Below are 12190 nucleotides of genomic sequence, written 5' to 3' on the forward strand. Positions count from 1 at the left end.
GACATTCTACATCGATTCATTCAATAGTACTGTTCTAATGTGGTATTTGTGCGAATGAACAGGCCTTGTATGAGTGGGCCATCTTGCAGATGACCCACTTACACGAAGCCACAGAGAAGTACTTATTCCAGTTATTTCCAGTGTGTGACTACTTTCTAGTCCAGATCAAGCTTTCGATATTACATCTTTCTCTTTGATCTCGGATGCGAGGAGAGCTGTTGTGCATTGGGGCATTCACAACTATCGATGATGACTTGAATAGCTGTTCTTCCATCTCTACGTCTTATTTCTACCTCTAGTGCTGAGTGGTTCTTTTCTTTTTTTGTGCAGCCACTGTTCCTATTTTCATCTTGTAAAACTTGCTGGTGAAACTGTCATTGAACTGGAATGTATCTTTTTCACCTATATCCCTGCTCGCAGTACATTTTCCCTTTACACTGGCAAGAGATTGCAAGCACCTTTTCAGGTCTGCAGCTCCCATGTTAGTCTGCCATGTCAATCTCCGACCAGTGTGTGTGTTGAGATAGTATCCCCTAAACCTTTCACACACAGCCCAGATTTCTGTGGGCAGGTTGCAACATGCACCTGGCTGTGTTGGCCATGAACCTGTTGTGAGAACTTGCACGGCCAAAGTAGGCTCTTCGCTGACTTCATTGGAGCCAGCCAGCAATGTATTGAAGCCTTGCATAGTGTCCCTGGAAGTCTTCATATCTGTAAACATACCTTCCAACTTCGAAGTGAACTGATAACCACATTCTGTCTTCAATTTCACAATTAGACTCCTCTCAGCATCATCTGAAACAGTTTTCCCTTGTCAAGTATTACTTCTACATCCTCTTCGCTGACTCCTTTTAGACCCTTCCGAAGTTTATCATCAACAAACAAAGAAATATATTTTGGTGACATTGTATTCAAATTAATAAAGAATTCAAATGATGAATTCAAAGCATTTTGGAAAGTTTTATCATTGCTAAATGCCATGCTAATAATTTTGTCATACTTATCAAGAAGGTGTTGCACAAAGTCAACTGAATCTTTCAGCGTCTCTGGAGTTCCATGAGTACTTGTTCATTTTTCACTTTGTTGCACAGGTACTTGTAAAAAAAATGTCAAAGCACACAGAGAATGCAGCATGCACGGATTGAAGCAGTTGAGAATTGGTGGTTTTTTTGGGATAACAAGAGACACCTTTAGAAGCTGAATTACCTTTTAGATGGTGGTTTACAGTGGAAGAGATTGTTACTAAAACCAATCCTTATCCCCAAAGCTTGCAAATATTCAGTTCCATATGATGATGACAGTAGACTGGATGATGGAAGGCTTGTTTATGACTGCACCACAGAAAGTAGCCAAAACAAAAAGATCAGAGTTGCAGCGTCTCAGGGTTGGATGTATTGCATTGGTTGTTGTCAAGAACGTGGAAAAATTAATCAGCGGATGGTGAGAGTCAGCCAAGCAACTTTAATTGAGGCGTGATTCGTGGCGAGGTGGCAGAGACGTGTGCTGGCCCATGCAAACTGTTGGTCTCCACTGCAGTGTTTAACTATTTGTTCTCTGCTTGTAATCTCATCCATCAAGCACGCTGAAGTTTAACTGTCCATCACTACCCGTTTTCAATTTCCTTCCTGAGATGGCTGAGCACGCGTGTCGATTGCACCCACCGAGCGCTGTTTGAACTGGACGAGGGTGGCCAGTTAGCTGGCCACCGATTTTTTTAATCCGACCATCTCATTCATTCATGCAATGCTTAGATTAGATTCATGCAAACAGAGGAACAAGTTTAGTCACGTACCTGCAAGTCGTGCGTGGTTGCTTTGCTGCATGCATGTGTTGATCTTCATTTGCTGCATGCATGTGCTGATGTAGTTGCATGGTGGCTTGATTGATGATTCATGGCTGTTTTTTCTGTGCAGGTGTCCTCTGGACGGATCCAAGCTTCAGACAATTGTTTCCACGTTCAAATCTGCACGTTCAAGCTGCTGCTGCTGCATTGTCACAGAACCATAACTTGTTTTTGCCATTTCTCCCAAACGGCAAAGCGGATCGATCTGAAACTTGTTGAGCATGTTTCTATCATCATGATGCATCTCCCATAGCAAAATTGTGATCAATGGATGCACGGATTTCGAGAAAAATGGAAAATGGCTGAAGATTTCAGAGATCGATTTCTCGGAAACCGTGCATCGGAACCGGCTGAAACTGCTTGGGTAGGCTACTATCACCCATGTGCATCTCCCCATGAAACAAGTTTTGAAACGCATGCACGGTTATGGAGAAAATGTAAAAATGGCTGATGGTGATGGAGGCTGATTTCTTGGAAACCGTGCACCGGAATTGGCTGAAACTGCTCAAGCATGTTGCCATCACCCTTGTACAATTCCCCATAAAACGGTTTGTCAAATGGATGCATGGTTTTCAAGTTATGGAAAAAACAAATTTTGTTCTATGGATTTTTGCCTCAAGGCTTTTTGCAAATGTTTGCATGGAAGGAAAAACTGAGCTTGGGCTGTGATGCAGGTATGGAGATGATGGAGGAGGAGTTGGAAGATTGCATGAGGACTTCTGAACCCTTGAGGAAGCTACCATGTTCGCCAAACCACTTTTTGAAATCGATGTCTAGTTTCCCACAATTTCTACAGGAAGTTCCTGTAGAAGCACAATGAGAAGCACAATGAGGTGGAAAAAATGATGGAGAAGGCAAGGGATGGACACACAAGTGCTTGTAGGCCTAATCAACAGATTCCCATCATTAGATTCACTTTTGAAATTGGATTTGGCTCGTCCAAAGGTTCTACAGGATGTTTCCTGTAGAAATACAGAGCTTCATGTAGAAGGCACAAGAAAAATTCCTTTAACCTTGATTTGAGTGCTCCTCCTGTCATGAAACATCCTTCTTGCAACCTGCAATGTCATTGCTGCAACATGAAATTATTCAATGGAGATTAGCTTTATTTTTCTTTTTCTTTTTCTCTTTTTTTTTTTGAAAAACAACTAGGGCGCCTCATGGAGGTTTTCACCCTAATTGCCTGCCCTGGGCGCCTCCAAGGAAGGTTTTCACCCAGGGATCTTATTCCATTTTTATTTTCTCTTTTTTCCAACCCATTGACCGCCTCATGGAGGTTTTCAATCAATGAGCCAATCTAAGGCGCCTCCAAGGAGGTTTTCACCTTAGATTTTTATTTTTCTCTTATTTTCATTTTTTTCTCTTTTTTTTTTTTTTTTTTTTTTCTCTACCCTACCCTACTTGAAAAACAAAATCATTTTCAAGTATAAGAATACTTCCAATGGAGCCATGTGCACATCGAGATTAGAGAAAAAATGATGTGAAGGCTCGAAATGCATGCTTGGACAAGTATCCAGATCTCAGAGACCAAATGATCTGGCGTTGAAGGGATCAAACAAAGCTGAGGAAGAAAGTACTGCTGCAACTTAGTGACCTTCTGAAACCATATCTCAATATAGCTTTGATATCCTTGGTTCTTTTGCTGATCTGGATCATTCTTCATGTCACCTTCTATCATGACCTTCTGATCTTCCTCTTTTTGTTGATCTTTCTCTTGAATACATGGAAGATTTGATGGTAACCATGAGGGAACTCTCTCGATCTCTGATTCTGATCTCTTCTCTTCATCAAGTGCAACCCATGGTTCTTTGATCTCCTCTTTGGAATCTTCTTTTCCCTTTGGCCCTTCAATGTTGTCAATAGATTCTCTCTTTTGCAACACTCTTCCTAAGCTTTGGTGAACATCATTGAGCTCAAGAGGAGTTGTTTGGATATGTTGTGCCTCAGATTTGTAATGGGGTTGAGCTGCTCCATTGTGTGGTTTTGGAAATGGTACGGGTAGTTGAGTGGAGGTGTGAAATTGAGATGGAGATGGATGGCATTGTGGTTGGGTAGGCATTTGGGGTTGCCTTGGTGGAGGAGGAGGCGATGGTTGTGGATGAGCAGGTGGTGGAGGAAAATGAGCGAGATGAGAGTTGTACTGGGGCCTCCACCCCTGATGATGTGCATTCCACTGAGGCTGTGGCTGAGCATAAGAGTGAAACGAATGAGCAATTGGTTGGGCATAATATGGATCTGTGAAGGAATAAGGAGGAGGTGTGAACCAGAAAGGATGAGCAGGGGGGCCCCAAGAAGGCATGGAGGTGGCTTGATAAGGGTCATAATAGGTCTCGGGTGTCCCTTGCAGTTCCTGATGGTAAGATCTAGGTCCATGCGGCCTCCTTTGGTTCATATAATGGAGTGGTTCAGTGGCTCCTTTGGCTCTCTGATATGCAACTTTAAGTCAAGGCAAGGAAGGGCACTGATGTGTAGGATGGTATTCTTCACAGATGAAACACACTTCTAGGGAGTGCATTGGACATTCGTTCATAGGATGCTTTCTAGTGCACCTAGGACAAAAGATGACCAAAGCCCTCTTGGCTTCTTCTTGCTTCTTTTGGATCCGCAAGGTATCCAGTTGCATGGCAAGAAACTGCCTCATATCACTCTTGAAATCTTCGATCTGATCTTCAAATTCATCCTTGGACAAGGGACTGCTCCCAACATTTCTGCTTGTAGCCATTTGCTCCAAAGGAATGTTTTCTTCTTCTTCTCCCTTAGAGGTTCTTTAAATATGCCTTGATGTCCACCCAGGGGTTCTTCTTCATCACAGCCATCGAAGAAGAGAGAACGTTGACTGTGTGAAGCAGTGGGGGGTGTTGTGCAAATATTTTTCTAAATTATCTCTACTCCTACAAGACATGAAATGAAATCTTTTTGGTTGATTTTTGCTTTTTTTCTACTTCTACTTGCAAAACTGAAATAGATTGAACTGCAACTAACTATCTTGCGAAAATGAAAATGCGGAATTGAACTGAAAGCAGGAAAGAACTAATCTACTTTGCTCAAATGAAATTAAAGAAATGGAAATGCTAGTCTACGCTTGCAGAATTGAAATTGCGGAATTGAAATGCTAATCTATGAAAGCGGGAAATTCTAATCTACTTTTGCAAAAAGGAAATTGCATAATGGAAACGAAATAAACTACTTAGCAGAAGATTGTAGTGGAAAATAGAAGAAAAGCGACAATCACCAATACTCTGACGCTTCCCCGGCAACGGCGCCAAAAAGATGGTGGGCTCCAGTATTGTAGCAATAATGCTACAACTCCTGGAACTCCCTTCTTTAATTTTATCAACCCGGTAGTTCGTAACAAACTTGGAAGCGACGGTGCTGTATGCACAAGTACTAGCTCTTGTCGCAGCTGTCACTTGGTCAGCTGGCACAAGTCCGCTAGGGCTCAAGCCAACTTCTATATGCTCTCAGAAGAAGCTTTCTAAATGATGGACGAAGGCTATCTCAAAGGAAATTAATCTACTTTGCAAAAATGAACTGAAAGCCAACCAAAGCATGGAAACCCTAGTAAACCCTAATCTGACTAGCTTAATCTCTACAATGCAATGGTGGGAGTGCAAATGTCTAAGAATGATGCCATTACCTCTAGTGATATGAAATGCATGAACTTAAACTACTTCCATTGAAAAGAACATTGTTTTTGTATTTTTGCTTAAGTGGTTGGAGTGATTATGATTTTGTTTCTTATTAGGTTTTGGCTGTGCAGAGGTGGTGCGAAGGGAGAGAAAGCTTGGGAAAGGTCATGAGGGCTAGGAGAGGTTCCAGGGGATCCCTAACATCATTCCACAGGAGTCCACAACGTTCATATGCTCGGCAACCGAGTTTGCAGGCTTCTACAGGATGTCTGCAGGGGATCCTACAGGAAACTCGGGATTTCTACAGGAAGTCTATTAACTTCTACAGGATGTGCTACCGTGGGAGTTTTGGGTGATGGAGGAGTGAAGGAACTGGATGGATGGATGGGTAAGATGAAAGAGGAGCTTGAGATGGCTCAGGGACAGAGATATGAGATGGAGAAAGAGTGGGTAAAGTTGGTTGGTGGATAGAAGGGTGGAAGCAATGAAAGGTCAAGAAGATGGAGCTACGTGAGAAGTAGAAGGGTTGGAAGGCTAACGAGCTGAACAGAGGATGAATAGGTGGCTTTAGGCATGGTTGAGAAGAAGAAGAACACAATAAAGTGATGTTATGCAGTGTAAAAGAAACAAATCCTCTATGTCTTGCACAAAACCAAGAATTACATCAACCTATTCTAACTGTGTTATTAAATCAATGAACAGCAATGTAAATTGTGGAGAAAAACCGTGCATGGTGTTGGAACGAAGAAGTAGTGCTCAAGAGCAGAATGCATGGATGGATCTACAATTGAAATGACTGTGTGGCAGCTTGCATGAAAGCATAAGACTGCGTTTTTTGGTGGTTGGTACAGCCCACACCCCCAATCTCTAAACAGAGATGGCAGCGAGTGCACTATCAACCTTTTTTGAATCTCCAATGAATTACAATCCTCCTATTCTAATCTAAACAACTAAAAGCACTTGAACTGTAAACTAATCCTACTCAATCACATAAAAGAAATCAAATCAGCAGACTGTAAATTCTAAATGCATGTCAAAACAGAGGAAATAAAGTGCTGCAAGGAAACAAGTAACAATACAAGGAAGAGGAGGTCTATTGCTCTCAGGTTGGGCCCTAACCTGAGAGCTATAGCTCCCTTAAAAACTCAGAATTGAATCCAAAGCTGCCTGCCTTTATTGAATAATCATGAGTCTAACATCATGCCAAAACTGGCTTACACTGGCTAACCAAATTGACTAACTGAAATGAGGCCTTAAGCCCTCTTATTTATACAAATTGAGGACCCAACAGTCCTCCTAAAATTTAGGGACTCGGCTGCCCAAGACTTGGAGTTAACAGCAGTCCTACTTGACTTGCTTGGCTGCCCTTGTGCTGATTGATTCGATGGCCCTTGAACTCCGAGCTGATGGTGGAGAATTCGAGGTAAGGGCCCATAAATGAAGGGGACACCTTCCTACAAATCCTCTATCTTGTTCTCCCACGAATTTGGCTGCCAAGTGCTCATTAAGACCTTCCATTTTGTCTCCAAGTTGACCAAAAAGGCTACACAAAGCACCCATTAGACTTGTTGGCATAATGACTAACCAAATTCACTCTATTAACATAAAAATAATCAAAAACATGCAATAAACTAATGAGAATGGTGGATTAAGTCAACTTAGGAGGTTGAATGAGCCCAAATAATTGTCCATTTTTGGGGCTCATCAGCCCCAATATGTAGTAGCAACTGTACTAGCTTTAAAAGGATGAGATAATGCACAAAAGTGTGCATACTTGGTAAGTCTATCAACTACCACTATGATGACACTCTTTCCTTTAGACTTGGGTAAACCTGTGATAAAATCCATTGAGACCTCCTCCCAACACTGACTTGGAATGGCTAAAGGTTGTAACAGACCCGAGGTCTTAATTGTCTTAGCTTTATTTTGTTGGAAAACCAAACATTCTTCCACAAACTTCTAAATATCAGATTTAAGGCCATCCCAAAAAAATTCCTTCTTGACCTTGTGGTAAGTTTTTAAAAATCCTGAGTGCCCTCCTAAGGGGGAGGTGTGCAATTCCAAAAGAATCTTTTGTTTGAGTTGGGAATTCTTACAAAGATATAAGCGATATTTGTACCATAATGAATCATTTTTCCAAATAAATGTATCATATGTATTGGGATCTTGTTGTAACTTTTGAATGAGTGGGCACACCTCTTCATCATTCTTCCATTCATCCTGTTAGTGTCAGTCTTTACAGCCTTCCTCCAGTGATCAAATGTGCTCTTACATAGTGATTTTGAAGTGTCAAGGTCGAATTTTGTCATTTCAGTGAGTCTTCAAGCAAAATTTGGTCACTAGGCATTAGGCCTAGGGTTTGCCCAAATGTCAGTCCATGTCATCATTCAGCTGAGCCTATCATCATTCAGATGTTTGTCATCGTCATGTCAGTGTCTAATGGGTCATTTTACACCATGTTCATGCTTCAGTTGTGCCTAGGCAAGCTCATTTCCCTCTCCTAGGGTTTTGAAAGCCAATTTCTCTTGGGCGGCCAAATCATCGGCAAAACTTGTTTCCTGATGTTAATACACCTTCCCCTATCCTTCATGTACCTTATCAAACACTTCCCATCTTTTAGATCCGCCAAATTCCTCATTTTTGCACAAACCCTAGTTTCTAGCTACAACTTGGCAATTTTCTAGGTTTGGCCTGTGTTTTGCCCTTTTGGACCCCTTCCCCTCGCTCAATCTCTGATATTCCACTTTCCCCTGCTTCCTAACATCCCTCCCCATTCCCAAAAATTTCCCCAAGAATTTAGAAGCCCTCTGTCCCCTTCATTCCGCTTCATTTCGACAAAATTCCTTGTTTCACACATCGGGACAAGTTTCACTCAAAAGCTGTTTCTGAGCAATCAAAGATGAATTTTTCAAAACTGAGAGAGGTTTTTGTCCAGAACATGCCAAGGAAGAAAAACCTCCTTCATTTTTTACACAGGTGTCATGGTTTGAGAGAAATGTCTAGAATACCGTTGCCTCAGGAGAATCAAAGGCACCTCTGAAGTGACCTTGGGAAAATCAAGTTTTCTCCTAGCTTGGTTGGCCAAATGACTTGCTTGATGGGTAAATTGATAACTAGACACGAAGAGATTTCCAATGAGCTATCCTGCGCCTGATTCCGATGCCGGGAAGGCCCTCAAACAAGGCTGTGAACGTGCGCGACCAAACGGAGGTGCGCGACCAAAAACAGGCCAACGCACTGTGTTAAATTACACAGGCGCGACCAAACGGAGGTGCGCGACCAAAAACTCTGTCTGCCCAGAAACTCACCCAAACTCCCGAATTTCACCAAATTTTGCTCGTGGGTTTGAAGGTATGCCTCCATCACATCGTTTTGAAATGTGTCATGATTTCAAAGGTGGATTATGGTCATAAAATTCATGCAAGAAGTCAATGTAAGAATAGGTTAAATTGGCTTGAGGTTTTTGCAAGCATATGCTTTGGTAGTTTTGTTTGTTATTCAAGGTGTTTTATTCCTTATTCCTTTCCATTCATTTTCCCATGATTAATCACAGGTGTTAAAATGTCATTATCATTAATCTCATTTGCAAACAATACTCAAACCCTACCCCCAATATTATACAAATCCTACCCCTAAATTATTTGCAAACCCTAGTCCTTTCAAACCCTATAAACCCTACCTTTTCCACATGTATAATGATCAAACCCTAAGCACTAGTAACACAGCAAAATGCCTATGTAAATGTACAGCAAAAGAATGAAAAGAAACATTATAAAAAAAAAAACAAATAAAAAAAGTGATGACAAGGCATGCACACAAGAAATTGTAAAAACAGTGAAAATTACCATTTGCATAGCCTTAGAAAAAATAAAGGAAAATGTCATCTTGCTGTATGATGTCAAAGGTTACAAGCTGTGTAAAATTCATGACAAAATTCATTAAAGGTATCAGCTGCTAGTTATCCAAAAAGAGCAGTCTTGCTGTGGTTAGAGTTTGCAGTACCATGGTATCATCTCCCTTTCCTAGAACTCTGTTTTTCCCTATCTATTCCCTATATTAAAACCCTAATTCAATTGCATTTCCCTTCATGTAAAACTCCTTATGCAAATTGAATGTCCCTCCCTATGATCAAAGCACACAGTGAAACCCTAATTCCCCATGGTAAAAGCATGATGAAGCTGCCACTGTCCTAAATGAATTGCTGTTACGAAAATTAGTTGGCAGTGATTATTAAAAGGGTTTCATTGTCCCCCTAAACCTAATTCCTAATATCCTCTCTTTTCCCTAATTCCCAAGTTACCAATCCCCTCTCCCTTCCTCTTACAATCAGAAACCCTAAATCCCTGTTTCCCAAAGCATCAAATGGTCATTTTGAAATTATGAAAAACAGAGTATACTCCTCAATGACATTCAAAGACAAAATGAAATGAGCAGCCTGTTAAATGTTGATAGTTGATGCTGCCTTATCCCCCTATGCCCATGACATCCTTCCCTCCATCATGATGAAAATCTATATTGTCCTTTCCCTTGGTGATCATAACACATATTTCCCTAATACAGTATTTATTTGCAAATGATGAAAGATAGAATGACATGTTTAACATTGTGTGATTGTTTCCTTCAAAATTCCCTGTTGTTTATATATATTTTTTCCCTTTCCTTATGTAAATTCCCCCCCTTAACATGTCCCTCATGATTTTTCCCCTTGAAAACAGCATACTTCACAGCATTTTGCAGGCAGGGCAGCAGTCATCTTGACTTATTTATTCCACCTTGCTCAATAACACCATGTCAACCACTGAGACTAATGAGCAAGGTGATGACCGGTCTTCTTCTACAGAGGTTGAGACACAGCAGAGGCCTCGTAAGGGTGGCAAAGGTGGTCATCATAGTGGTTACATGTTTGCAAGGCGAGAATGAAAATTCTCCAAAGAGAGCTGTCAGAGGCCCGGAAGAAGAAGAAAAGGACAAATCCACTCCGCATCTTGGCTGAGGCATTCCTCACTCATCATGGTACTGATCAGCCTTGATCTAGCATCAAAATCTGAAAATTTTGAGAATTTTGGAGCATTTTGCAAATTTTTGGTAAAATTACAGGTTTTGCCCACGGTTTGGTCTCACCCCGGGTGAGACCATTTTGAAGGGCTGCTCGGAATTTTGCAAACTTGGCATTTTTGGAAAGGGTATGCAAAAAGAAAAATTACCAGTACTTGGGGGCAGCCTAATTTTGAGTTTTGAGCCTCCAAAAGCTCAAAATACACCTAAAAATTGACTTTCTGCCCACTTTTTGAGTTGCAGAAAGTGACCTTGGGAGAAATGGTTTTTGAGGGGTCAAATCTACACCAAATTCAGAAATTCCACTTGGGATGGAAAGTAGACAGGCCAAGCTTTCCAATGAGCCATCTTGCACCTGATTTGGATCAGTGGAACCCACTCAAAAGTAGCTGCAAAGGGGCGCGACCAGAACTTCCAGGGGCGCGACCAGAACTTCCAGATTTGCCAGTTTTTGAATAGTTCGGCCAGAAAAGCACTATTTTCACTTTGGTTGACTATTTGGGCATGTAAATGATGGATTATTGTGTAAATTTCATGGAATTAGATACTTTTACTCTTCTTTACCACTTCTAGAAGCTTCTTTGATGTAAATAGTGAATATTTAATGCATAGATAAGCTTCCTAAGTTTTAGAGGTAAGTTGTTGAGCTGGTCTATTATCTAGTGACTGATTTAGAATTAGTTACAACAGCTCCTAGGAAGCTGAGCTCGACCCCTAGAGGTGGGGAAAGAGGTTTGACCTTCTATATTATGCCTTCTCTTTCTCATTTTGATGGTTGGACTCTAGAGGGAGAAGTGCTATTGTATTTTTGACTTGTATTTTCTGCAATTTGAGGAAAAGGAAGGCCAGGGTTTTGCAGACTTCATTGTGGATTCTTGTGGATTATTGTGTTGATGGTGTGTCTCCTACTGTTATTGTAAGTGTGTTTATGTGTTCCATTTCTTAATCTCTTGCTGCTATTTAAACAAAAGAAGTGATAAAGTTTGAATTCATGCATGCCATGCTCAGCTTTCAATTTTGTTTAAAATTTATGTTTTCCACTGTCTAGAGAGGATTCGAATTCATTGTTTGCCCTCTTTAGCCTCTCTTCTTTCTTCCCTGATCATCTCTTTCAGTTAAAGGCATCAGCATAGACTCCTACCTTGCCCCAAAGACCCACCTGCAAAAACTGAGCTCAATCCCCGCACCCTAAATTGCACTCCCTCCAATTGCCACCAAAAACCCCAAAAATCATTAAATCAACCCCCCTTATCAATTTACTAGCCTAATATCTTTGATCCTAGTTGGTCAGCTTATTATATTATAAGATCTATCAAATCTGACCTGAGAGAGCCTTCTCATACCTCGTAGGGCTAGCTACGAGGTGAAATGGTTTGATGTAGCCTTGAGAGTTTGTCTATCTCAGCCTAGGTGAATTCCAAGCGCTAACACATCCCTTGCTTCAGTTATCCAATCAGGTGGGATAATAGAAATGGCACAAAGCAATGCTTCCACATCCTCATCCTTTCTTAATAGTGCATATGAAACAACATTTTGCTTCCCTTTTTTGTAGATGATTTAAAAGTCATAACCCAACATCTTTGTGACCCATTTTTGCTGCTCTTCTGAAGATAATCATTGTTCAAAAGAGTATTTAAGGCTATCATGATCTTCTTTTACCTTG

General features: G+C 41.0%; 1 pseudogene; it reads right to left on the bottom strand.

The window, feature by feature from the left end:
• Positions 1 to 295: 295 nt before the first annotated feature.
• LOC149230213 (cullin-3A pseudogene) lies at positions 296 to 709 on the bottom strand (annotated as a pseudogene).
• Between the last annotated feature and the right edge of the window lie 11481 nt (positions 710 to 12190).

This window comes from Pinus tabuliformis, chromosome J (genome assembly GCF_031772625.1).
Source record: "Pinus tabuliformis cultivar Carrire ecotype Pingquan chromosome J, CPIR1, whole genome shotgun sequence".
In the NCBI taxonomy this organism is placed as follows: Eukaryota; Viridiplantae; Streptophyta; class Pinopsida; order Pinales; family Pinaceae; genus Pinus; species Pinus tabuliformis.